This window comes from Vipera ursinii (genome assembly GCF_947247035.1).
Source record: "Vipera ursinii genome assembly, chromosome: 3".
Lineage (NCBI taxonomy): Eukaryota > Metazoa > Chordata > Lepidosauria > Squamata > Viperidae > Vipera > Vipera ursinii.
Window position 1 is genome coordinate 81,453,096 of NC_139516.1, and position 26,561 is coordinate 81,479,656.

Consider the following 26,561-nt stretch of genomic DNA (forward strand, 5'->3'; position numbering starts at 1 on the left):
CCATTAAAAACCCTAACATCCCCCATCAGGCCAGGCCAGCTTGTTCAAATAAATGGGTCTTCAGACCGCGTCGGAAGGAGCGAAGGTCCGGTGCCGTCCGGAGCTCGACCGGCAGCTGGTTCCATAAAGCCGGAGCGCCCACAGAGAAGGCCCTCCCCCTGGGGGCCACCAGTTGACATTCTCTGACCGGAGGCACCCTGAGGAGGCCCTCTCTGTGGGAGCGCACAGGGCGGAGGGAAGTTGACGCCGGCAGCAGGTGGTCCCTGAGGTACTCCGGACCCATGCCATGTAGGGACTTAAAGACCATTACCAAAACCTTGAATCTCACCCGGAAGACAACTGGCAACCAATGCAGCTTGCGGAGCAAAGGTGTAACATGGGAGTACCGGGAAACTCCCAAGACAACTCTCGCGGCTGCATTCTGTACCAATTTTGCCCTCTTTAAGTTGGTTTACCCATTGATCTAAGCTAGGGCTTTTCAACCTTTTCACCCACTGTACCACTTTTAGGATATGGCAACATCCAAGTACCACCAGTCACCTAGCAAGGTGTCAAAAACTTGACTAAAAAAAAAGGGAAAAAGTGAAGTACAGGTAGTCCTCGACTTACAACAGTTCGCTTAGTGACCGCTCAAAGTTACAATGGCACTGAAAAAAGTACCCCCCAAGGCACAGCCAAGCAAGACACCTGCCTGCCCACCCGAGGTTTTCATTCTTGTGAGCATTTCTGTTGAGGATTGGCAGCGGGTGTGGGGTGGGAGGGCATTTGATTTTTATTCCCCCCGTCTGTTGGGTGGTTGCAGTAGGTTTTGGTCTCTTCCCTTGAAAGGGCCACCATCTGGTAGCAGTAGAAAACAGCGGTTCCATTTTGCTCTTCTTCCCCCCCTCCCCCATGAATAAACTTACATAATAGCCTCTTCGGAGAAGATACCAATTTCACTCCCCCACAGCCCCCTGGATCAGACCCCCCACACAGTCGTTTTCCCTTGCAAACCCCACCCCCTTCGCTAAAGATCCCATTTTCAGCTATTAGCCCCAGACAGCTTATTATAAGCCTGTCTAGATTCCTTCAGCAAAATAAGGGGCACTTTGGATCTGGTGTTCTTGGGAAAGAGGTCAGTCATGTGTTTGTGTGTGGGAGGGTAGGCGGGAAACCCAGCCGATTCAGGTAGAATTTTTAGTGGATTTAAGAGCGACCCATTGGAACCGCGGGACCTCTCGCCGCAGATTGAACGGCTTAGGCACATGGCTTGCGGGACGAAAACAGCACAACTACGGTATGCGGCGAAGGCAGGGTGGGGAGGAGAGGAAAAACTCCCAAAAATAGACCGCCGGAGGATTAGGGTGTGGAAAAGCTATAATACGGACCTAGAAGGAATTGAACCATTAAACTTTGGACAAAAGCGCTAAGCTGGGCAAAAGCAGAGCAGGTGGGAGGAAAGTTCATCCTATCCTGCTCAGGACGATGGGGGGAAGGAACTGGCTGCAATACCCCCCCCCAAAAAACACCCACGACCCTCCCCTAGGCGCGGTGGGGGCATTGGAAAATTGCAGTAGGCTGGGTGGAGAGAACAGCTGGTTGGTGGGTGGGAGTTCCAGCCTCCGGAACGCCCAGCTGATCGGCAGAGACGTGCAAGGCTGCCAGTGATCCCAGCCGATGCTCCCAGCTGTTCAGTGGCACCGGGGCTGGGCTGCCGAGACCCTCAGCTGGTCGGCGGCAATGGGGAGAAGATACTAGCACTCCCAGCTGTCCAGCGGTGACACCCCCTCTCCCCGGTTGCCTCCTTTACGTTCTGTTTTTGACCCTTTTGGGGGGAGGGGGGTTGAAGGAGCCCACTCTGGTTGCGGGCCCTGCACGGCATCTTGGCTCTGTGCTGCGTAGCCCTGCTGGCTGGGCACCTCCGGCCGTGACCACTCACTTATCCATTGCACTTTGACAAAGCCAAGCAGCTCCTTGGTGGGCCCCAGATCCAAACTAAACATTTTCAGTGGGGAGTGAGCAGAGCACAAAGGGAGACATCTCTTTCAGTTTCTCAGGGTGGGGCAGGGCAGGGCAGGGGGAAGGGGTGGTTACGGCTGAAGCAGTTGCCTGCCTCCTACCTGATCCACTCACTCCAGGCTGGTGTGGCCTCTTGGCTGCTGGCGCTCTGCTCCGCGGCAGGCACAGCGGCTGCAAGGCATCGGCCCCACCACTGGTGACAGTCGTTCTTGGAACCATGGGGGGAGTATGCTGGCTTGGCCAGGAGCCTCCATCTGGCCAGGCACTCTCTAGTAGTGGGCAGCGCCCTCTTCCTCCAGGGCTCGCTCTATTTTCTGGGCGGAGGGGGAGGAAGACAAGCAAGACACTCGCCCTTCTGAAGTAAGAAGGGGGGAAGGGCGACACGGATCCCGCACGAGAAGAAGTTACTGCTCAATTACTCCCTGGGGAAGGTGGGGCCTTGCTCTCTGCCTGCTCTCTTCACATGCCCTCGGTAGGGTTCCTGCAGGCTGCAGCCAAGCAGCATATTTTCTGGCAGCAAGTGAGCCGAGAAGGAGCTGGAGGCAGGGGGGAGGCACGGAGGGGAGGCGGGGGGGGATGAAGGCGGCACCAGTGCTCACGTACCAGTGGTACGCATACCACCGGTTGAAAAGCCCTGATCTAAGCCACTTCTGTATACATCTGGTTTATTAAGTTACCATTAGTTTCACAGATCACATTAAGACATTTATATGATTTGCAAACTACGTGGAAAGTACACCATTCTACAATCCTGATATACTGGCAGGCCAATGTTGCATGTGCTGCATAAGTAGACGAATCTTGTTAAAATGAATGTATAATTGTATGTGTAAATAAATGAAGTTGGGATGCTGAAAAACATTTTGTAAAGCTAAGTATTATCTGTAACGGCATCCATATTCACAGACATTTGTGAATCCACAGACATTTTTAGAAAGAACGAACGATAGGGAACTGCAGCCCAGAGCATTATTTGCAAGAGTATCTAGCTGCATGTCATGGTTCCAATAGATGAGACCTATTAAAGCAGAACTCCGAGGCCTGAGTTTTCCTCTAAGAACATGTTTATTGGTTACAAGGTATTGGCATGGTCATAAGTGAAACCAAGACTAAAGTTCCTTCCAAAAGCAATAGTATTACAAAGTTAAAATTCTCACCCCACAACCTATGCAATTAGCTGAGTTTCCCAATAGAATAGTTTGGTGGGTTTTCTGACAGTAGGCTCAAACACACACACACACACACACACACACACACACACACCAATTGAGGGAACAGAAACAACCTTGGTTCCCACAGGACAGAGTTGTTTAGGCTAGCATAAAATTTCTCACTCCTTCTCCCCCCCCCCAATCTTGTGGCAACTGAAAACAAGCAAGATGGCTTCAGTCAGGTTCGCTGCAGGTTTGACACTGCTCCTGCCACCAAAAGGCAAATTAAGTGATAAATGAGGTGATAGAAGATCCTGGGAGGGTTAGAGGGCAGGGCAGGGAGCAAGTTTCTCACTTTGGTTTCTGGAAAATGATCATTTTGTGACTGGTCATAACCGCTATGGTAGCTGTGCAGACCAACCTCTTCATGGCATGTGTTTTTGAGACAGTCTGCAACATGTTCTCAACATTCTAAAATTGTCTTTTGGGAAACAAGGAAGTCCCTAGGCCAGAACCCTGAGATTATTGGCTGCCCTCTCCTCCTGTTGTGATTCAAGGTCAGCCTGTGGGTTCAGCAGTTGGGTTGGTCAATTCAGAGAAGGAGGAGGGGGGTGTTGGAGAGCTTGCTGAGGGTGTTGGAGAGCTTGCTGATGAGGCTCTGCAAAGCCTGCAGTCAGGCCCCTCCCATCTGGTTACGACGCAGACACAGCTGTGTGAGCCTGACAGCGTGGATGAAGATGACCCACAGCTGGCCCTGTTCAAGGACGCCCGACGCAGGAGACAGTCAATCAGGAGTAAACAGAGGAAGGCAATTGGGCACCTAGGAAGGAGGCAGAGAGAAGCCACGCCCTGAACTGTTTAAAAGGGGAATGTGTGGGAGGGCTGGTTTGCTGAAGGCAACCGTTTGAATAGCTCCTGTTTCATGGTTCGTGTCTTGTTTTGCTCTGTTTGCTTTTGTGTCCATAAATTTGGCAGGCTTAGTTCCAGCCTCTTGCCTTCTTGTAAAGGGGTTGTCCCTGCCTTATCTGCAGGGCCGGTAGTAGGCTGGTACAGAACACCTCCCACCCTCCCTTGGACGAACTGTACAGTTCCCGTTGTCTTAGGAAATCTCAAAATATTCTTAAAAACTCATCTTATCCTGGACATTTTTTTTTAACTATTACCATCTGGCAGATGGTACAGGAAAATAAAATCAAAGATAAATAGGCTAAAAATAGTTTTTTATCCCAGAGCTGTAGCTATATTAAATAACACTGTACACCGCAACATTGAAGTGCAATATTAGGGGCAGCGCAATGGTGAATAAAATGTGAAGGATGTGTGTGTGTATAATATATGTTCTTATTTGTGGTTTTTACTTGTGTGTAGTGTGCACTGTGGACAGCACAATTTCATTGTTACACAATGACAAAGATTATTCTATTCTATTCTATTCTATTCTATTCTATTCTATTCTATTCTATTCTATTCTATTCTATTCTATTCTATTCTGATAGAGGGACAACGTAATTTGTACCTGAGTGATCTGAATTGCCCATCTAAAGTAGTGATGCTGGGGAAGATACAGTTAAGCCATCTTTTGGCTCCTACCAGGATTCTACTAATCCATTCACTTTGCCTACTAAAATTCTTTAAGAATATAATCTTCAAAGCACCCTTTTTTCTTTTAATAATGAGGAAATTCTGTTCTGTGCCTGTTTTCATGTCTGTTTCTAAAATTCCACATTACATATGTTTCATAATTCAATTCCTTTTCAAAAATAAATATATCAGAAATTAATTAGCAAGGCAGCCTCGCCAAAAGAACTCAAGGTTCAAGCAGACTGCTCAAGTTATTGGCAAGACAAGGAAACAGGAACTTTTTCCATTATCTCAGCACATGAGTATCTCTGGATTCAGTAAATGTGGCCGGAGATCATTGTAGGTGACTGATCTACTCCAGGGAAGCATTTTCTATTCTTTATTTGTAGATATAAACCTTTGTTATTGTACATCTAATAGTCTCCAACAAGTACAGAGAATGATACATTACCATTATGCTAAAAGCACTAGCGTTACATTTGCAATTTAGTATAAAACAATCAGAAAAATGGTCAACGGAAATGTATTCACCTACCATATCAAGCCATGGTTTAACCATGATTTATGCAGTGTATTTCCACTGGTTTGGATATACCAAATAAACCAGGGGTCCTCAAACTTGTCCCTTTTATGACTTGTGGACTTCAACTTCTAGAATTCCTCAGCCAGTGTGCCTGGCTGAGGAATTCTGGGTGTTGAAGTCCACAAGTCATAAAAGGGACAAGTTTGAAGACCCCTGCAATAAACCGAGCCACACATCAAACGCTGTTATTATCTTGGGCACTCACCTTGTTTTTTTGTTGAGATGCTTAGAATTAAATCACTAAAGGTCATGTCCTCACATGGAGAAACAATAGACTATTAGACCCAACCAGAGGTACAGAATGTTCTCTGTAGTACTGCGAAATTTCCAAAGGAAATACTGTGCAAGGCAGCCTGAACTACCATATCTGTTTTCTGAGTGAATCTTGGCTCAGGAAAGAGCACAGTTCATGAACAAGAGATATGGAGGATCCCAGAATATTGCTAAGGACAGGACTTTCCCTCTTTTAATTCATTTCTGATCTAACTACCCTGTTGTAAACTGTAATTCTGTAAAAAAAACAAAACCCAATGTTCTCTATGGAAGCCAGCCTCTTAAGGCTAATTTGAAACAGCAGACACCTGAAAGGGATGAAAATATTGCTCTGATATGGGGTACGCTAGCATAGATTTAGATTTAGATTTAGATTTTATTAGATTTATATACTGCCCTTTTCCCTTAGGACTCAGGGTGGTTTACAAGGTGTTTAAAACATCAATACAATACAAAAATTTAAAACAATTAAAAATGATTAAATTCGATCCCTGAAGTAAAAATATAAAAACCCCAATTAAAAACTCTCAGCCTGGGCCGGAAAGCTCAGAGCCAGGTCTTTAAGTCCCGGCGAAATGAACAAAGGTCGGGGGCAGTCCTAAGCTCCATGGGCAGCTGGTTCCAAAGGGCAGGCGCACCCACAGAGAAGGCTCTCACCCTGCGTGTCATCCGCCGGCAGTCTTTTACCGGCGGCACCCTGAGAAGGCCCTCCCTGTGGGAGCGCACAGGACGAAGGGAACTTGATGCCGGCAGCAGGTGTTCCCTCAAATATCCCGGACCCAAGCCATTTAGGGCTTTATAGGTCATCACCAGCACCTTGAATCTCACCCGGAGGGCAACCAGAAGCCAATGCAGCTTGCGGAGTACAGGTGTTACATGGGAGTATCGGGAAACCCCCATCACAACTCACGCGGCTGCATTCTGCACCAGCTGAAGCCTCAGAGTGGTCCTCAAGGGCAGCCCCATGTAGAGAGCGTTGCAGTAGTCTAACCGGGAGGTCACGAGCGCATGAGTGACTGTGCGTAGGGCATCTCGGTCCAGGTAGGGTTGCAACTGGCGCACCAGGCGAACCTGGGCAAAAGCCCCTCCGGTCACGGCTCCTATATGATCTTCAAAACTGAGCTGTGAATCCAGGAGGATGCCCAAGTTGCGAGCCCTATCAATGGGGGGTAACACCTCACCCCCCATTGTTAACGATGGAATAAATTGGTTAACCCGAGATGCCGGTATGCACAGCCACTCAGTCTTGGCAAGATTGAGACGAAGCCTGTTTCTCACCATCCAGACCCGGACCGCCTCCAGGCAACAGGACATCATGGCGAGGGCATCACTGGGTTGGTTCGGGGTGGAGAAAAAAAGTTGGGTATCATCAGCATACTGATGATACCCCACCCTGAAACCACGAATGATCTCGCCCAGCAGCTTCATATAGATGTTGAACAGGAGGGGAGAGAGAACCGACCCCTGAGGAACTCCACAAACGAGACCTCGGGGCAGATCTCTGCCCTCCTGTCAACACCGACTGCGAGCGGCCCAGGAGATAGGAGAACCACTGTAAAACAGTGCCTCCCACTCCCAACCCCCTGAGACGCCGCAGTAGGATACCATGGTCGATGGCATACAGGTATAGGTTGTTGTTGTTGTTTTGCTTTTTGAGTTTATCAGTTTCAACTATAATGAGAAAAAGAAACTTTTTTAAATAAATGTACAATAAAATCCAGGAAATACTATTAAACACACCCATCAAACGCAATAGATTCCTCCTGAAAAGCACCTGTTATCAGCACTGCAACATCAAAAACATCAGGGATAATTAACATCAGATGTTTATAAGGATTATTTCTCCCCCAATGCCCAGTGAATACTGAATTGGACAGAGATGTAACAAATGATATCGCGATGCTAATGAATCATAATTCTGCATCGTGAGATGAAGTAAAACAAAAACAGGCAGTAATGGTTCCCCAAAGGACTATGAAATCAAATCTAAAGGGATGTGCAGAATATACAGATGATGTTGCTAAGAAACAGCAGTAATTGTTGAAAGGTTCAGCTCCAGAAGGCAACATCTTTGATTGGCCATTCTAACTAGCTAGCAAAATATTTAATTGGTGAGGAGGGAATAATGACCTGATAGCAAAGCCTTCTCCAATTTGACAATAGCTCAAGCATAAGCTGTTTATTTTAGTCAGCCAAAATATTTAAAAGAGTGGTTATAGGGGAGAAAGTGTCTTCCATTTTCCCCCCCTTTTGGCCCAGAACTGGCCCAGTGATTCTATGGGGGCAAAAAATCAAGACAAATTGAATTGGCTAAACAACGTTAACAATTTAAAGTTACCTGGAAGATACAGTCAGTGTTATTGGTACAATAAGGATAAAATAGGTGATACACTGAGATAGGCAGTCATGCGTGGATCTGTTTTATTGCTGATATTTTCACTAGAATTCCAGGACCCATTAGCCTGAGTTCCAGGAATAGTTTGTTATGGGATGGCCTAGTTTATATAGACATGATTTATTTGGTTCTGGCTTTGTTCATAGTTTAATATGCTGTTCAAGTCTATGAATAGCAAGCAGTATGTTCTGTTCTACCAACTGCAGTATAAGGACTTTCTGAAACTTGGTATATTAAGGCATTTTAAAAATGAATAATTGTGCAGCATGAAATAATTGGCATTTTAAGGACTGTGGGAAGCTCTGTTGCATTTTATTAGACTTGCAACATTCGAGGCTGACAGTAGATAAGTCAAATAATGCTACTAAATAGAACAAGTTGAAATAATTATGCTTGCTGTCTGGATCCATGTCACCAGGGATAGCTTTAATTCAACCATGTGTGCATGTGTTAATATACTTAATAGCTCTTTTGCCCCCCCCCCCAAGATTTACTTGATTCGATATTAGATAAAAATAAATATTTTATTTAAAAATAAATAAAAAGGAAGCTTATAGACTGAATTTTATTCTCAGACCTTTTCTGTAACCTACATGAAAACCACAGTCACGTTCTTTGAAACTAAAAATGGAGGGTTGCATCTCAGTGTGTTGTCTGGAATGTACCAACTAAAGATATGGTGAACATCTGTGGGGCAGCTAGGGAGAAATAACATCACTTTACCTTCTGGTAGGTTGGTTCTTCAGGATTCACTGTTCCATCCATGACCACCATTTTGTAAAACCTCTCATGAGGATATGCCCATTGGACCATAAAGCTTGAAGACCCATGAACCAAATATTGATGTCTGTCACACTCTTTGGGCTTCCTGATTTTAATTTGGCCAGGGTTCTCATCTGACTTAGCTTACTTATAGTACAGCCTTCTTTAAAAGCTACTGAGACATTCTAATTTCAATCTGATTTGACTTCCCGTCGAGGTTAGCAGCCAATCTTGCATCCATGGTTATTTTTGGAGCCCAGTCTTTGTAATTTGCCATTCTACCTTGCAGCCCCAACTTTCACTCTCTATTATTGGCTTGTTACCTAGTTTCAGCTTCACTTCAGTTGTTTATGATCCAGTTCTATGTATCAGTCATCAACTATATTCCATTTTGTTTGAAATGTCTATCCATATGCTATTTTCTACTTTGTTCTTACACTGGAAATAGTGACTAGTGTTTTGGAGATGAGATAGAAATATGTTCATAAATATAAGAGTAATAAAAGTATAATTTGGCAACTAGAAAATATTGTATTTATTTCTAATTTATTAATAAGGCATGATAGGAATGATATTCTTCTGGAATAAGAATATTCATTAGCTCAGATGTCATTTCTCATTCCTTGACTGTCTGTGTAAGATCCATGTTTCTATTGCTTCAGCTGATATTATTTTAGCATATGGTCTCCTGTTCCTTTGAGAATTTATTTTCCATGTCATCCTTAAATCATAAAAATGAACAGAAAACAGGGCAGAGTCACCATTAATCTATTTACTAATTTACTCATCATCTGTGTGGAAATAAGAACAATCTGATTTCCTTCTGGGTTTCTGCTTCCCATCAGAAGGAAATGCAGTAGAAAAATATGACTTTTCCCTATCTTATATTTACTTTTTTATATTTTTCAGTGTAATAGTTAGGGTTATAATATTAATAGCATAACTAAATTAAACTACAGTTGCATCTAACATTTGTAATGATTGGTTCATTCAGCTCCTACCTTATGCATAATCTGGTTTGGTTATACATATACATTTTAGTTTTATTCGTTCAGACAAATATAGACGCCAACATCAAGCTCAGATAATGTTCAACAACAACATTCAATAAACAAACATCTCCTAACAAAGTAAGAATGGAATGGACTGATGGATGGATACAAATTGTTCAAAAGAAACAGGTCTACTGTACAAAAAGAGGGGGAGGGGGAGTTGCACTATAGGTAGGAGAATGCTACATATCTACAGAAAAGCACATGATCAAAGATAAAATCTCTCCAGAATGCATAAGGGTCAATATAAAAGAGAAAAAAAGTGACATTGCCATAGGTGTGTACTACAGCCCACCAACCAATCAGAAGAGATAGATGAAGTCTTTGCCAACCAGTTAACAAATGTGTGTAGGAAGCATACCACAGTAGTAATAGGAGACTTCAACTATCCAGATATCAACTGGGAGACAAACTCTGCAGTGAGCAGGAAATCAAACAGATTCCTAACCAACATAGCTGACAACTTTGTCACTCAAAAGGTGGAGGAGGGAACTAGATGCAAAGCTATACTGGACTTAATCCGTACTAATAGAGAAGAGATAGAGGGAATTGAAATTGCCAGAACCTTGGGTGAAAGTGACCACATCATACTGGAATTTAATATAATGCAATAGAAAACAATCCAACCAGTGTCTTAAACTTCAAAAGAGCTGACTTTAACAAACTCCGCAAAGACCTAGGGAAGATCCCATGGATGAAAATCCTAAAGGGGAAAACAACCCAAGAAGTGTGGGAAACTCTGAAAAATGTGATCATAAAGGTCCAGACCAGCACAATACTACTGAAAAAGAAAAACAAGAAATTCAAGAAGAAACCAGCATGGCTGCACAAAGATCTCTCTGACAAACTGAAAGACAAAAAGAACAAATACAAAAAATACAAAGAGGGCCACATAACTAAGGCCAATTATCAGCAGACAGCCAGAACATGCAAAGATGAAGTCAGGAAAGCAAAGGCTCAGAACGAACAAAGACCTGCAACAGAAATCAAGGATACTAAAAAAGGTTTCTTCCAACATATTAACAAGAAGAAGAAAATCAAGGAAACTGTAGGTCCACTAAACAGAGAAGATGGCAAGGAAATAACAGGCAACAGGGAGAAAGCAGAGCTGATTAACTCATTGTCAGGACCCACCCCAATCCACATCTTAGGAAAACAACAACTCTTGGGAGTCAGTTCTAGTCCAACAGGAATCTTTACTAGGACATGCTTGGTTGTGGGAATACAAGACAGGACTTAGTATTGTTTTACAAATTGAAATTTTATAAAGGGTACCCGGTTCAACCCCCCTTCCCTCAACCCCATTTGGTCAGCCCCCATACTTCTACTTCGTGTCATCCCTTTCGTGGGGAAAAAAAGGAACTTCGAATCTTTATGGTTATTGCCTTCTTCCTCTCCAGAATTAAAAGAAGACACAAGCCAGAAGCCTTCTTCTCTAACCCTCCCTTTTGTTCCCCCCAGTTCAAAAAGTTCCCTTGGCCTTTGAAATAACCTAAGGCAGGCTGAATCCACATATGCTCCTCCTTCCTCGGGAGATGGCAGAATCCATAGGGAGGGGATAATGTTTTAAACATACATTTATGAATGTGATATAAATGGATTCTGACACTCATGCTTTGCATCAGTCTTCACACAAAAAGAAACTATAGCCCAACATACAAAAAAAACCATGCAAAAGACAAACTAGAAACAAAAATTAAAATAAGAAAGAAAATGGTAAGAGAACACTTATCCGACCTTGACAAATATAAATCACTTGGACCTGACAGATTACATCCCAGAGTTCTGAAGGAGCTGGCAGATGTTATCTGAGAACCATTGCATCACATCTTTCATAAATCCTGGAGCACTAGGGAAGTACCTGAGGATTGGAAAAGGGCTGATGTGGTTCCCATCTTCAAGAAACAAAAAAAAAAAAACCCGGACCCAGTAAATTACAGACTACTCAGTTTAACATCAATACCTGGGAAGATCCTAGAAAAGATAATGAAGAAACGGATCTGTGAACAACTAGAAGCAAACAAAGTTATAACTAGTAGCCAGCACAGGTTTGTTAAAAACAGATCATGCCAAACCAATATTTCATTCTTTGATAAAGTGATTAAACTAGCTGTTGTTGTTAGCTGCGAAGTCGTGTCTGACCCATCGTGACCCCATGGACAACGTTCCTCCAGGCCTTCCTGTCCTCTACCATCTTCTGGAGTCCATTTAAGCTCACGCCAGTCTGAGATGGTATAGGTTCTCCTGCTTGAGCAGGGAGTTGGACTAGAAGACCTCCAAGGTCCCTTCCAGATTCTATTCTATTCTATTAACGTTTATGCATATTTTATGCATTGTAATTGATAAACAAAAACAAGGCCTCAGTAAATGCATAAAGGTTTTCACCTATCTTCAGTTTCACTTTTTATTACTTTAAAAAGATAAATGTTTCCTCTGTCCAGTTATGTCCTGGAGCATATACCATAATGTCACTTGAAGTTTTAAAGTCAGATCAGTGAGTATGCTTTTATTAAGGAGGAGCACTGAAGTAATATTTTTCTTCATTTGTTTCAAATGAGGTTGGTGCCGCAATTCTTGTGGCTGGGGTCTTTATACAAGGACACTTGGTCAGCAGAGGGAGCTCTTTGAGAAGCAGAAAAGCCAAGTCTGCTAAAGTCATTAAACAGCAATTTGACTAGTTGATTTTGAAATATTGTTTTTAATCCTAATTGTTTGAATAGTGATTTTTTTTTGAAAAAATTCAACATTGAGTTTGGGGATGCAAAAATAAAGGCAGAAGCAAGTAAAAAAAATGAGATTTTTGTCTTGGTCACTGTACTCAACGTTCTACACACTGTACTTACATTCAGACTGAATTATTGATAAGTTTAGTGCATTGGTAAGGTAAACATATTTTGAATGAACATTAGATGGCAACATGGTGGTAGAGAAAACCCTCAACTCTCTGCTGCTATCTATTCTGGATTTTGTAGCCCAGATCTGGTAGCTCTGTATGCTGGGCCTCCCTGAAAGAGGAACAGCCCACAAAATGTTTTTAGACTCTCAATAATAGTTAAGATTTTAAATTTTGTTGTGCCCTCTTCAATAGTGCAGAAATGGGTTAAATATTTCCCAAATCATGTACAGCTTGTAAAATGAGTCTGTCAAGTTGTTCCCATGACATAAACATCTCCCACTTTTAGCTTCACCTTTTTCCCCCCCAGGCAGTGATAGGAGAAAACTCTAATGGGCCTTTACGCTAGTTTTCAAGATACCTCAGAATCCTCCTGGGTTCTTAAAACTGTTCTGTAAAGAATTAATGCAGGGTTAATAAAGTTTATCTTTCAGTGTTTATGTCTATGCTACTAAAACTCTCATTGTCATGATCTTAATTTGGACCAAATGGTGCATCGTAGTTCTATTTTTTAATGTGTCCTCATGTACTGTATATTTAGTTTTCCTAAAGAGTTAATAAAATTAAAGGCCTTCTTTATGCTTGAGCTGCCAATTAATCTTTGAGCTGTTGTAATTTAAGTTTCTATGTTTATTAATGCTTTGTGCTGAGTTAATTTGGAACTTTGAACCTTTTCTATCTCATACCCTTTTATTTATTATTGAAATTTAAAATACATTTAGTACTTTTAATGGCACTTGCTTATCCTTTATATTTATAAGATGTTTGCCCTGCCTCTCCTCCAGAAGTTCAAGGCAGTTTATGTGGGGACTTCCCTTCATTGGATTCCCACAACAGTCTTGTGATCTAAGTTGGACCAAGACAAAATGATTGACTGAAAATCATCAGTGAGTTTCCACACCTGATAGTAGTCTAGAACCTGATTCTTTCCATTCCACTCCAGCAATATCTGAGATTTTAAAAGCACCTCTGTATCTTGTCAAAAGGGTCTGTAAAATATCAACTTGCTGTTCTATATATTCTTTACTCAGCATTAAAGCAAAATTATCTTCTTTTGTATCAGCAGTGATCTAAAATACAAGTCATGGAAGTGGAATTCTTTAAGGAAGGTTGAAAGAAATGGTTGTAAGTCGAGGATTACCTTTAGTTATCAATTGTTATCTAATACAGTGTGGGAAGATTCCAGAGAAAGAAATATTTTGGGGAATATTAAAAAGGCAGAATATGTTTTCCCAAAGGAATAATGGAGAAGATCTTTAAAAAGACAGAAATCAGCCCCCAGAAACTTCTTCCTCCTCACAGCCAAAAAACTCAGCAGAAACCAGCTTTTAGAAATGCAGATGTAATAATCCATTCAGGAAGGTTGGAGCCAGGAAGCTAGAAGCTGATGAGATTAGGAAGCCAAAGACATTTAAACTAACCTGAATGCCTAACAGCACATAATGTAACCTAGGTTTACAAACACACTCACATGAACCGTGATTGCCTGTTGAATATATATGGGTTGCAGCTTAACTGGTTCAGTTAAATATTAGTTTTTTTAAAAAACAGTTATTGTGAAATTGCATTCCATTCTGCAAGCAAGCAAACTGCATTTTAACTCTATACCTTGGGTGAACTCAAGTGAAGGAAAAGTCTTCATCACAAGCCTACAAATAATTAGCAAATTCCCTCAGAACTGTTTCTGATTTAACAGTGAACAGAACAAAACCTTCCATCTACATTGTATTTTTTTAAAACTCTTAACACATCACAAAACTTGTTTGTTTTCAGCCTGCTCAGTCCTAATCAAGCTTAGGGGTTTTGTTTTAGACTCTAAACCATCTTTTAATATATTGTGAGAATCCTCCCCATCGTGGCTTTTCTATAAACCACAGTGAAACAAACCATGATTTAGAAAAACATAAGCTTTTCTAAGGAAGATGATGGGCTTGGTTTAAGGAGTATCTGGCCCCAAACCAGCCCAAGCTTCAAGGGAAAACATCAAATTCTACTCTCCTCCTTTTCTCAAACCAAAATCATACAATATGAAGGGACACGGTGGCTCAGTGGGTTAGGACGCTGAGCTTGTCGATCAGAAGGTTGGCAGTTTGGCGGGTCGAATCCCGAGTTCTGTGTAACAGTGAGCTCCTGTTACTTGTCCCAGCTTCTGCCAACCTAGCAGTTTGAAAGCACGTAAAAATGCAAGTAGAAAAATAGGGACCACTACGGTGGGAAGGTAACAGCGTTCCGTGCACCTTTGGCCAGCCACATGACCACGGAGACGTCCTCAGACAAGTGCTGGCTCTTCGGCTTTGAAACGGAGATGAGCACCGGCCCCTAGAGTCGGAAACGACTAGCACGCATGTATGGGGGAACCTTTACTTATACATACATACATACATACATACATACATACATACATACATATATATATATATATATATATATATATATATATATGTAAATTTTAGATTGCTAACAAAGAATTAAAGGGAGACTGATTAATTAATTCTTTGTTAGCAATCTAAAATTTACACAAATATGAGCTGTCACTGTTGTGACTACTGCCTGTTGATGGCCTTCGGTTGGGCTGAAACAGGAAATAAAGATTTGTCCCATGTTTGGGGCCTAGCAAGGTAATCTAAATACTTAACAAACATTTTATATATATACATACATACATATATATACATATATATATATATATACATATATACATATACATACATATATACATATACATATATATACACACACACACATAATCACGTCACTCCGCAGGAACCAAGTTCTGCTACTAATGGAAATCTCCCATTAAAGGCAGGCCTAGACTCAAATCCTCTTTTAGCCCTCATAGCGCATTGGGTGATCTCGGCAACACCGTGTCCAGCTCATCCGGCTCACAGGGCGGCTGAGCAAGGCCTGGCCAGGATGCCAAAGGGATCAAGGTCACAGGCTGCAGAGTAGCTGGCAGAAGTCTCCTCCTCCCGAGCGCATCTCTGCGCGCTCTACCACGTTCACCTGTCTCCAGGAGAGGGGGCAGAGGGGGCATTCCCGCCCTTGGAGACAGGCGCCCGGCCAATCTGCAAAAAAAAAAAAAAGCAAGCCCCCGGGCACGAGCGGGGAAGCGCCGGCGGCCACGCGCCGGACTTTCTTCCTTTCGGGCCCTGGCTCGGTTTGGCTGCACTGCACCTGAACGGCGAGAGGCAGGGAAGGAGAGGAAAGGCGTCGCCGAGCAATCACATGGGCTCCCTGCTTCGGGTGCCATTGGATAGGGGCCTAGCCATTAGCTTGGCTCTGCGTTGAGAGAGGCGAGGGAGCCAGACCGGGCGTGCAAAAAACAAAAACAAAAAAAATGGTGGAGGTTTGCTTTTTCCTTCCTCCAGCAAGGCCGAAGAGGTAAGCTGTGTGTGTGTGTGGGGGGGGGGGGAACGGGGGGCTTCGTCTAGCTTGCCTCAACCGTGATTTTAGCCCAGCGCTTTGGCCCCGCCTGCTGCATGGCTCGGCTGCTAAGAGTGACTCGCTTCGCTGGGGCTCCCGCCGCCAGCTGAGGCGCGTAAAATACCCCGGTTTTGCCAGACGATTCGTATTATTTCTAACCGGGTGCTTGGATGGTCTACGGCAGCGTTTTCCAACCTTAGGAACTTGAAGATGCGTGGACTTCAACTCCCAGAATTCCCCAGCCAGCTATGCTGGCTGGGGAATTCTGGGAGTTGAAGTCCACGCATCTTCAAGTTCCTAAGGTTGGAAAACGCTGGTCTACGGTACTCGCCCCGTTGTATTGCGGATAAGGGATTTGGTGCAGTCTCATCCATAATGCTCGGCGGTGACGGTTTTCCAAAGCTCTCGCCACAATGCCGTGCATCCCTTTTACAACAATCTTGTTCGGTGGGCCGGCGTTGGCGTCCCTTTTGGGGGAAGAAGGGGCGCTGAGTTGGTGAGAAAGTGATTTGCCTCGGCCGCTCGAAGCACAAAGCTCAGGTTTTTGTGGCTGTTGGAAAGTAAAGACTTTGTATTCAGTGAGTCTTGTGCTCAGGTAAGTGAAGGTAAGATTATATAGCCTTAGACTTCAAACTTGCACCTGATTGCCTGAAAGTCAGTGCAAGTAAACGCAGCGCAGCTTATTCTTGGTTTATTTAATGAGTCAGAATTGACCGGTTTCAAACGCTTGCAATGTTGACAAAGCCACGTTATGGCAGTGTGCGATACTGAACACGACTTTTGCTGGTATTAATAGATGTGCTTATTCTTGCCCTGCAAATAAATTTGGATTTGAACTTTGGATTCTCTGATCTTTATTTTGGGTTTTGCTACTGTGTGCTTGCACCACTAGCTCTCTTTTGCAAATAGAAACAGATAGCTCTGCTCCTCACGTTTCTGACTGCTTTGGGAAGGATGCTCAAGCTGCTAGTTTCTTGAGTATCATACTTCTCTCCTTTTGTAAAAGTTAAGAAATATATGAAATATTAACAGACTAGTTGGCTTGTGACACAGTCCGTAAACTTATCTTGTGTGCTACTGTATAACTATATGGTATTAACTATCTGAATGAGAATGGATTTTCATGGTAAAGATGAAGCTTCATCTCCTTGTAAATTAATGAAATAAAATTCAATAGTCTATATAGTTGGGTTTTTTTTTAGCAGAAACCAACTTCATTTATAATATGAGAAAATGAAATACTGCAGACTTTCCTTTGAAGAAGATATTGTGTTTTAAAGATGAGCCTTGCAATGCTGGATTGGATTAAATTAAATCTTATTCAGAAAGCTGTACCCTTATGACACAGTTGTATGACTTCATCTTCTGGGGGAATCCTCAGGTCACTCCCTTACCTTCTTTCTCTGGGCAGAGGTAAGAGAAGTGGAGTTTTTTGCCTGAAGAACATGTAAAAATAAACTGAGGTATTAGTACTGCTGAAAAAGACATCAGCTACAAAGCCAAAGCATTCTAAAGCATATGACACCAATGTATGAGAAATGCTTAGGGTTTTTGCCATACCAATACACAATACAGTGACATATCATGTTGCCAAGATCTGATGCTTCCCATTCCTGTCATGGAGATAGACAGTTATGAATGGAAACTGGAACATATCCAGACTTGTAGCAAGACCACTGAAATTGGGAAGGCTAATATCCTCAGATTAAATTCCATTGCAAAAGTCTTTTGTTTGTTCTCCCCCACTCTCACCCCCCCTTTGGCTGCCAACAGAGACTTGCCCAAAGGCATCCGTAAATGTTGAGAATAGCAGCTGCTGCTGAGAACAGAAAGTAACTAATAGTACTGCTGATATGGGAAGGAAAGTAATTGAAGGGAGATGAATCTCTCCATAGTTGAGTACTGTATGTGCCAGGAGAAAGGAGGAAGTGTATTGCAGTCTAGGTGTGGTAGAAATGAAAGACTATAAATACGAAATGTTATTTGTCATGCCCTCCAGGCATCACTCTTTTAATTTGTGAAGCCTCAGGTGGCAGCAAATGCATTCGTGTCCTTTTTGTGCTGGGAAAAGCATCATAAAGACTTTGTATAGTTCAGTGCTATGTCTTCAGGAAGTATGATTTTGCTTATAGCAGGTTTAACAGTTTTCCGCTGGATTAAAGATTCTTTGGTTGGCTTTGATTCTTAAAGATTCTTTGGTTTCTATACAGGTAGTCCTCAGCTTGCAACCAAAATTGAGCCCAAAACTTACGTTGTTAAGTGAAAAATTTGTTAGAGTGAGTTTTGCCCCATTTTAAGACTTTTCTCACCACAGTTGCTAAGTGAATCTGCAGTTCTTAAATTAGTAACACTGTTGATAAGTGAATCTGGTTTGCCCATTGGCTTTGCTTGTCAGAAGTTCACAAAAGGGGATCACATGACTCTGGGACACTGCAAAGGGACACTGTGTGTCAGTTGTCAAGCATCCGAATGTAAATCATGTGACCGTGAGGATGCAATAATGGTCATAAGTGTGAAAAGTGGTCATAAGTCATTTTTTCAGTGCTGTTGTAACTTTGAACAGTCACTAAATGAACTGCTGTGAATCAAGGACTACGTGTAATCCAAGGTATCATTTCAAAATATTGTGAAACACTCTTGGATGGTTCCTTTGGTTTGCCACCCTAACGGTTGTACCAGTTGAATGAGAGATGATATTTTTAATAACCTTTCATACAGTTTCCACTGGAGTGATTGTATCTTGACTTAAGCCATGTTTTTACAATTGATTGGGGCCTTTGATCAATGTAGAAATACAATTATAGGTTTAGATTACTTTTTTTAGAATTTTCAGTGCACAATGGAAAAATTGTACATTATGAAAAATGTACATAAAAATGCTACTTTAGCAAGATGAAACAAATGTATGAAGAAATAATGAGAAATTAAGAGGAGTGAAATAGTTAATCCTGTCCAGTTCTAATAGGACTACACTATAACAGCCTCAAATTTCCTATTTTGGATTAAATATGAAAACAATCCGTCGGCGATGTTCACATATGAAACTAGTTGAAAGCTCCATAGTGACATGACTGAAGTTACTTATTCTGGTTAACGTAAGCATGGCTAAGCATATATAGAGGAATCCAGTCATATGATGTGCAAAACATAAATGCACAATTCTTTTTCTAGTTGACAAGCTACCATGACTGTTTTGAAATGTAATGCTAAATTATATGTGAGAATTACTCTTGGCCTTGTTCAGTTATCATTTCTCCCTTTTGCCGCAGAGGATATTAGGCACTTCTTTTAGACTAATCTCAATTTAGCATGTCATCTGAACTTGAACAAACTAATTGACCTTAACTCCAAGTTTATTAAAAACAAGCAAGTTTCATAAACTATGGTTTGAAGTATACAAGTAGTTCTCAACTTAACGACCAAAATGGCATCTGCCCATTATGGTAGTAAAGTTGTGAAGATCATAAAGTGAATCATCCACATTACCAACCTGATTTCACAACTTTTTTGTGTGTTGATCACAAAAAAGAAAATCACTTGCAGTTGTTAAGCAAAACTGCAGTCATTAAGCAAAACCAGTGTATGCTATGTAAACACAGGTTTTCAGCAAAAACATTATAAATCACCATCGCATAATCACAGGAAATGACTGTAAATGGGAGGGGGGTTGCCAAGCACCCAAAATGTGGGAGGGGCAGCTGTCAGAACTTTAGAATTGTGTCATAAATACTTTGGGGGGGGGGGGAATTGTAACTTAAAACAGTTGCCAAGCAAATGTGTAGTGTTTGCGGCGGGTTCCCGGCAAAGATACGCGGACAGCAGGCTTCAACTCAAACAGCTGTTTATTGCCTCACAGGAACAACAAGCAAGTGTGAACCCCCCTTATATAGAGATGCCGGTGAGTCTCTGTCCAATCCCTGTCCTAAGATATTTCCCGCCGTTTCGGTTTCCTCCAATCCGCACGGACTGCGTGTGCAGCTGTCAGATTCAGCTGTCACTTGTAGCCGCGTGTGGAGCTGTCATCGGAAACCGCGTGTACGGCTGTCAGCTGTCAAAAGAGCTGTCACTTGCATTTCTTACATTGAACAGTGTTTCACTGTTCAATGTACATATAATGTACATGTACATATAATACATCCCTTCCCCCCCCCAGAGTTAAATTGACGTGGTGGGGGTGGTGGTTCAGGTTCAGTCGTTACCCTGTCTGGGTGCAGTCTGTCCAGTCTGGTGGTTAGGCGATGGCCCCAACGTAATTCCGCTGGGCTTTTGCCAGTAGCTGTGCAGGGGGTTGAGTGTTGTGCTAGCAGGAACTGTGCCAGCCGCTGGTGCCAGTTGCCGGAGATGATACAGCGCAATGAGTCCTTGGTAGCTCTCACCATAACTTCTGCCAGGCCATTGGTGGAAGGCCAGAAGGGGGCCGATGTGATATGCTTAATTAAGTTGGCCTTGATGAAAATGTGGAAATCAGCAGAAGTGAATTGCAGTCCGTTGTCAGACACGATAATATCTGGGAGACCATGTGTGTCTGAAACTTTGTGTACTGCTGTTGGAGTGCGTTGATTTCGTTATCGGGTCCCGTGATTTCCTCCTCGCTGTCAGCTTGAAGGCATTGATGGACCGACCTGTTGGCCCCGTTGGTGGGGAATTCTTGATGTTCCTCGTGTGTGGCTTCATAAGCCCTTATTTCACTCACTACTTCAGTGAGGCTTAAGGTCGGCTTGGCGACTATTTTCCTCTGTAGTCGCTTGTCCAAGAGTCCAAGGACAATCTGGTTCCAGATCCTATCCTCTAGGTCCGGGAAATGGCACCATCATGCGGCGTGTCGAACGGCTGCAATGAAGTCGGTTGCCGCCTCGTTGGACCTCTGGGTTCGATGGGCGAATCGGAGCCGCCAGTAGAGCTCCGATCGGGCAGGCACAAAGTGCTTGTTTAGCATTTCCGTCAGCTCTGCATATGGGATGGCACTAACTGGGTCTGGATTGCAGAGGCCGGCCGCGACATCGTATACAGCTGTGCCGCTGAGGCAAAGTAGAGCCGCAGCTTTCATGCGGTCTTCGGTTATTCGGTTGAACAAGAGGTAGCCTTCGACTTGACCTAGGTGCAACTTCCATCGCTCTGGGTATTTGATGTCGAACTCCTTGATTTGTCCAACTGCTGTCATGCTGTCTCGTTAATCACTGCTTCACGGTTATTACGGGAATTAGTTTCCCTCAGTGACTCTGCTCAGTGACTAGTCAGCTTGTGACTTCGCTCTTGTTTCCCGTGAAGCAGTACCACCTTCGTCGCCAGTTGTAGTGTTTGCGGCAGCAGGCTTCAACTCAAACAGCTGTTTATTGCCTCACAGGAACGACAAGCAAGTGTGAACCCCCCTTACATAGAGACGCGGGTGAGTCTCTGTCCAATCCCTGTCCTAGGATATTTCCCGCCTTTTCGGTTTCCTCCAATCTGCGCGGACCGTGTGTGCAGCTGTCAGATTCAGCTATCACTTGTAGCCGCGTGTGGAGCTGTCATTGGAAACCGCGTGTACAGCTGTCAGCTGTCAAAAGAGCTGTCACTTGCATTTCTTACATTGAACAGTGTTTCACTTACATATAATACAAAATGGTTGTTAAATTGAGGACTACCAGTACTTGCTTCAACTAGCCTTATAAAAGGTTAATCACTAAGATTATGCTAAGCAAAACAGTTAAATGTTATGTCCCATTTTATGATCTTTCTTGCCACAGTTGTTGAATGAATCAATGTAGTTATAGTTAGTTTATAGTTTATAGTTTATTTGATTTATATACCGCCCTTCTCCTTGGTAGGGACTCAGGGCGGTTCACAGGGCATATATAAAAAAGACAATACAAAAATTAAAAAAAGATTAAACCCATGCCCAATTAAAACAGTAATACAAATTTAAAAAACAATTAAAAACCCCCATCAGGCCAGACCAGCTATTTCAAACAGGTGGGTCTTCAGGCCCCGACGGAAAGTTCGGAGGTCTGGTGCCATCCGGAGCTCCACCGGCAGTTGATTCCATAATGCCGGAGCGCCCACAGAGAAGGCCCTCCCCCTGGGGGCCACCAGTCGGCATTCCCTGACTGGCGGCACCCTGAGGAGGCCCTCTCTGTGGGAACGCACAGGGCGGAGGGGAATCGATGCCGGCAGCAGGTGGTCCCTGAGGTATCCCGGACCCATGCCATGTAGGGACTTAAAGATCGTAACCAACACCTTGAACCTCACCCGAAAGACAACTGGTAACCAATGCAGCTCGCGGAGCAAAGGTGTAACATGGGAGTACCGGGAAACTCCCAAGACAACTCTCGCGGCCGCATTCTGTACCAGTTGGAGCCTCCGAGTGGTCTTCAAGGGAAGCCCCATGTAGAGAGCATTACAGTAGTCAAGGCGAGAGGTCACGAGCGCATGAGTGACCGTACACAGGGCATCCCGGTTCAGATAGGGCCGCAACTGGCGCACCAGGCGAACCTGGGCGAAAGCCCCCCTAGTCACGGCCACTATATGATCTTCCAGGGTAAGCCGTGAATCTAGGAGGACTCCCAAGTTGCGAGCCCTATCCACGGGGGGGGTAAGAGCTCACCCCCCATAGAAAGAGATGGAACATTTTGAATGTCCCGGGATGCCGGAATGCACAGCCACTCAGTCTTGTCAGGGTTGAGTTGAAGTCTGTTCCTCCCCATCCAGACCCGAACCGCCTCCAGGCAACGGGACATCACGGCGAGGGCATCACTGGGGTGGTTTGGGGTCGAAAAGAAAAGTTGGGTATCATCGGCATACTGATGATACCCAACTCCAAAACCACGAATGATCTCACCCAGCGGTTTCATATAGATGTTGAACAGGAGAGGCGAGAGAACCGACCCCTGAGGAACTCCACAAACGAGAGACCTAGGGGCCGATCTCTGCCCCCCTGCCAACACCGATTGCGAGCGTCCCAGGAGATAGGAGGAGAACCACTGAAGAACTGTGCCTCCCACTCCCAATCCCCTGAGACGCCGCAGCAAGATACCATGGTCGATGGTATCGAAAGCCGCTGAGAGGTCTAATAGGACTAGGACAGAGGAATATCCCCTATCCCGCGCTCTCCAGAGATCATTCACCAGAGCGACCAATGCCGTCTCCGTGCTGTACCCGGGCCTGAAACCCGATTGGTAGGGGTCCAGATAATCCGCTTCATCCAGGACTAGAGGGAGCTGATGCGCCACCACACTCTCAACAACCTTCGCAAGAAAGCGAAGGTTGGAGACTGGACGAAAGTTGTTCAAAACAGCTGGGTCCAGGGCAGGCTTCTTGAGGAGAGGTCTCACCACCGCCTCCTTCAAGACGGTGGGGAAATAACCCTCACTCAGAGAAGCAGATATAACCGCCTGGAGCCAGCCTCGTGTCCTCTCCCTAGCTGCATAAACCAGCCAGGAAGGGCACGGGTCCAACAAACATGTGGAGGAGCTCAGCCTCCCCATAATCCTGTCCACTTCATCAGGGGTCACAGAATCAAACTCTTCCCAGATAACATTGACAAGACCGCCCGTGTCCTGATCGCCTGACTCTGCCCAGCTGGAGTCCAAACCGGTCCGAATCCGAGCGATTTTATCTGACAGATGTTGACTAAATTCCTCGGCACGACCTTGCAAGGGATCCTCCCTCACCTCCTGATTAAGAAGTGAGCGAGTCACCCTAAACAAGGCGGCCGGGCGATTATCTGCGGACGCGATGAGGGTGGAGAAGTAATTACACCTCGCCATCCTCATCGCTGTGAGATAAGACCTAATATAGGTTCTTAACCGCAACCGGTCGGGTTCGGATCGGCTAGACCTCCAGCAGCTCTCTAGGCCCCGTTTCCGTAACCAACACCTTGAACCTCACCCGAAAGACAACTGGTTGTTAAGTTAGTAACAAGGTTGTTAAGCGAATCTGGCTTTCCCTTTGACTTTGCTTGTCAGAAGGTCGCAAAAAGTGATCACATGACCCTGGGACACTGTAACTATCCAGTTGCTAAGCAGCTGCCAAGTTTTGATCATGTGACTAAGAGGATGCTGCAACGGTGGTAATTATAAAAACCGGTCATAAGTCACTTTTTTCAGTGTTGTAAGTGGAGAATTACTTGTAGCTCATTTTTGTAATGTTAAATCAGGGATAGACAACCTGTGACCTTTCATATGTTGCAAACTAATGAAATAAAATTAAGTAGGCTATAGGGTTTTTTTGCAGCAACCAACTTCATTTATAATATGAACTATATTGAACTATAACCCCCAACATCTTTTTGTTATCCATGGAGTTGGGTATCTGTCACATTTTCTAACAAACCTAATACCAAACAAGCAATAAATAAATGAATCAAGATTCATCCATACCATATAGCAGCGGTTCCCAACCTTTGAGGCACCAGGAACCGGTTTTGTGGAAGACAATTTTTCCAAGGTCCGGGGGAGGAGGGGCGTGCAACCTTGATCCCTCACATATGCAGCTTATAGGAGGGTTTGAGAATCTAATGCCTGATCATCTGAGTGGAGCGGCTGCAAACACAGATGAAATTTGCTTACTCGCCCGCTGTCATCTCCAGCTGTGCAGCTTGCTTCCTAACAGACCATGGACCGGTACTGGTCACATGGCATGGGGGTTGGGGACTGTATTATATGTAAGATTGTTAACGTTAATAGTTAAACAGTTGTATTATTCGTGAGGCAAACACCATGACAGCCGAACACGCGGGAGTTTTGACAGCTGTCAAAACCTCCCCAGCGAAGGCGCAGGCGCAGCCAGTTGACAGCTCTCTGCTGTCAACACAAGCACGGAACCACGCACGCACCCAGCCACGCGGACGAAGGAGCTGTCAAACACAGCCTACAGTGGATTGGCTCCGGAGTCCCGGCGGGAGAAGAACGGCCGCTGATTGGACTAGCCGGCCGGCTGCCGGCTAAAAAAGAACGGAACCTAACACCTGTTTGTCCGATTCTAAATAAACCAGTTGACGTTAAGCCTGCTGTCTCTGAGTGGTCTGTCAGCCACTTCAGGGACCCCTACCATATAGGGCCTTTAGCAAGTTTTTCTCTGTAATCCTAAGTGTCTTCATTGTAGATGGAGAGCCTTACCCAGCAACATCTGAAGGGTGAAAACTGCTGGGAATTCAAGGAACAGAAGTTGCTTGAGCTACGTTATGGCTTAGCATTGTGACACAATCAAGTCTGTTTAGGAAACAACTAAGGAGGAAAAAGTGTATCAGCCGGCATAATGTAGGCCGAGCTGCAGCTGCCTTGGCAATAACACGTCCGTTTTTCTTGATAAATAAGCAAAAGCTCTTGAAGGTGAGGAATTATGCATGTGGATTGTTTAACCATTAACATCATTGTACAGATAAACAATCTATTGGCCCTGTCCTGATTTAGGAAGGTATGACTTATGATACTTTAATAGTACCATGAAGTCCATTATGTTCAATAGGTTTATAGCTATTAAATACAACATTTATATCCCTCGTTTCCAGTAAAAATATACTGTCAAGGCAGTTAATAATAACATTTGGATAAAATAACAGCCTTTAGAATTAAGCTGTTACATCTCAAATAAAAACATCCAATAAAAGAGATTGTTGAAGAAGCATATAAAGGTCTGAGAGAGCTGCCAATAGGGTTTGAACAGTGCAGAAAAAAAAGGAGACCGGGCTTAGTTAAGGAATGACCAGGGTGAAGCTGAAGAGAGAAAGAGACTCCTAAGGTCAGCCATAGTTATCTCTTTGGACTCTACAGCTGGTCTTGTGGCCCAAACTATGAGATGGAGTAGCCCTCTCTCTAGCATTCTTGTGAAATGGCCCTCAAGATTAGAGGGATTTAAGAAAGCTGTCCGGTAATTTTAGCAGGTCTTTGAGTGGGAGATGAATTGGGGGAGATACTTCCTCTGTACAAGTGCACATAATATGGTTTTTTTTAATGATTCCTCAAGATAGGAGTATTCAACCGTGTATTGTTATTTATGTGGTTTATTTCTTAATTGTTTTAATCTGTCTTACGCATGGAAAGGTTGTAAGCTGCTCAAAATCAGGTAACAGTTGAAGTGGTAGGTAAGCCCCTAGTAAAAGAAATAAGTGCTCTTCAGGGAATAGTTTTCTACTTGTGAGTATTTCCTGAACAGCGACCATTTTTAAAAGAGAAATCATCAGAAGGGAAGAAAAGCAGGATTTTGTGTTGCCCCTTAGTGGAATGAGCCAGCCCATATATCCCTATATTCCCACTGTGCTAAGGGTATCCTTGGCTGGACTCAAGGAAAAAGTCAAAATGGCAACCACAATGATCAAAGTCCTGCCCCTTTTAAGAAGGGGAGGGGTTTCACTGAAGTTGTGGTTGACATTCCCCCCTCCCTGGCTGAACAACTCTGCACAGTGCTGAAAAATGTTACTTGTGTTTCTATTGAATTTACAGCAGCCAATTCTGAATTTGCATGTATACATCTT

The 26,561-nt window shown here is 43.8% G+C and overlaps 1 protein-coding gene across 1 annotated transcript in view; it reads left to right on the forward strand.

The window, feature by feature from the left end:
- Positions 1-15,746: 15,746 nt before the first annotated feature.
- Positions 15,747-26,561, forward strand: part of LRRC8D (leucine rich repeat containing 8 VRAC subunit D) — an 86,595-nt gene continuing 75,780 nt past the window's right edge. The window contains exon 1 of the mRNA XM_083359314.1: positions 15,747-16,069. The gene's annotated coding sequence lies outside the window, so the exon portion shown is untranslated. The remainder of the gene's footprint in view (positions 16,070-26,561) is intronic.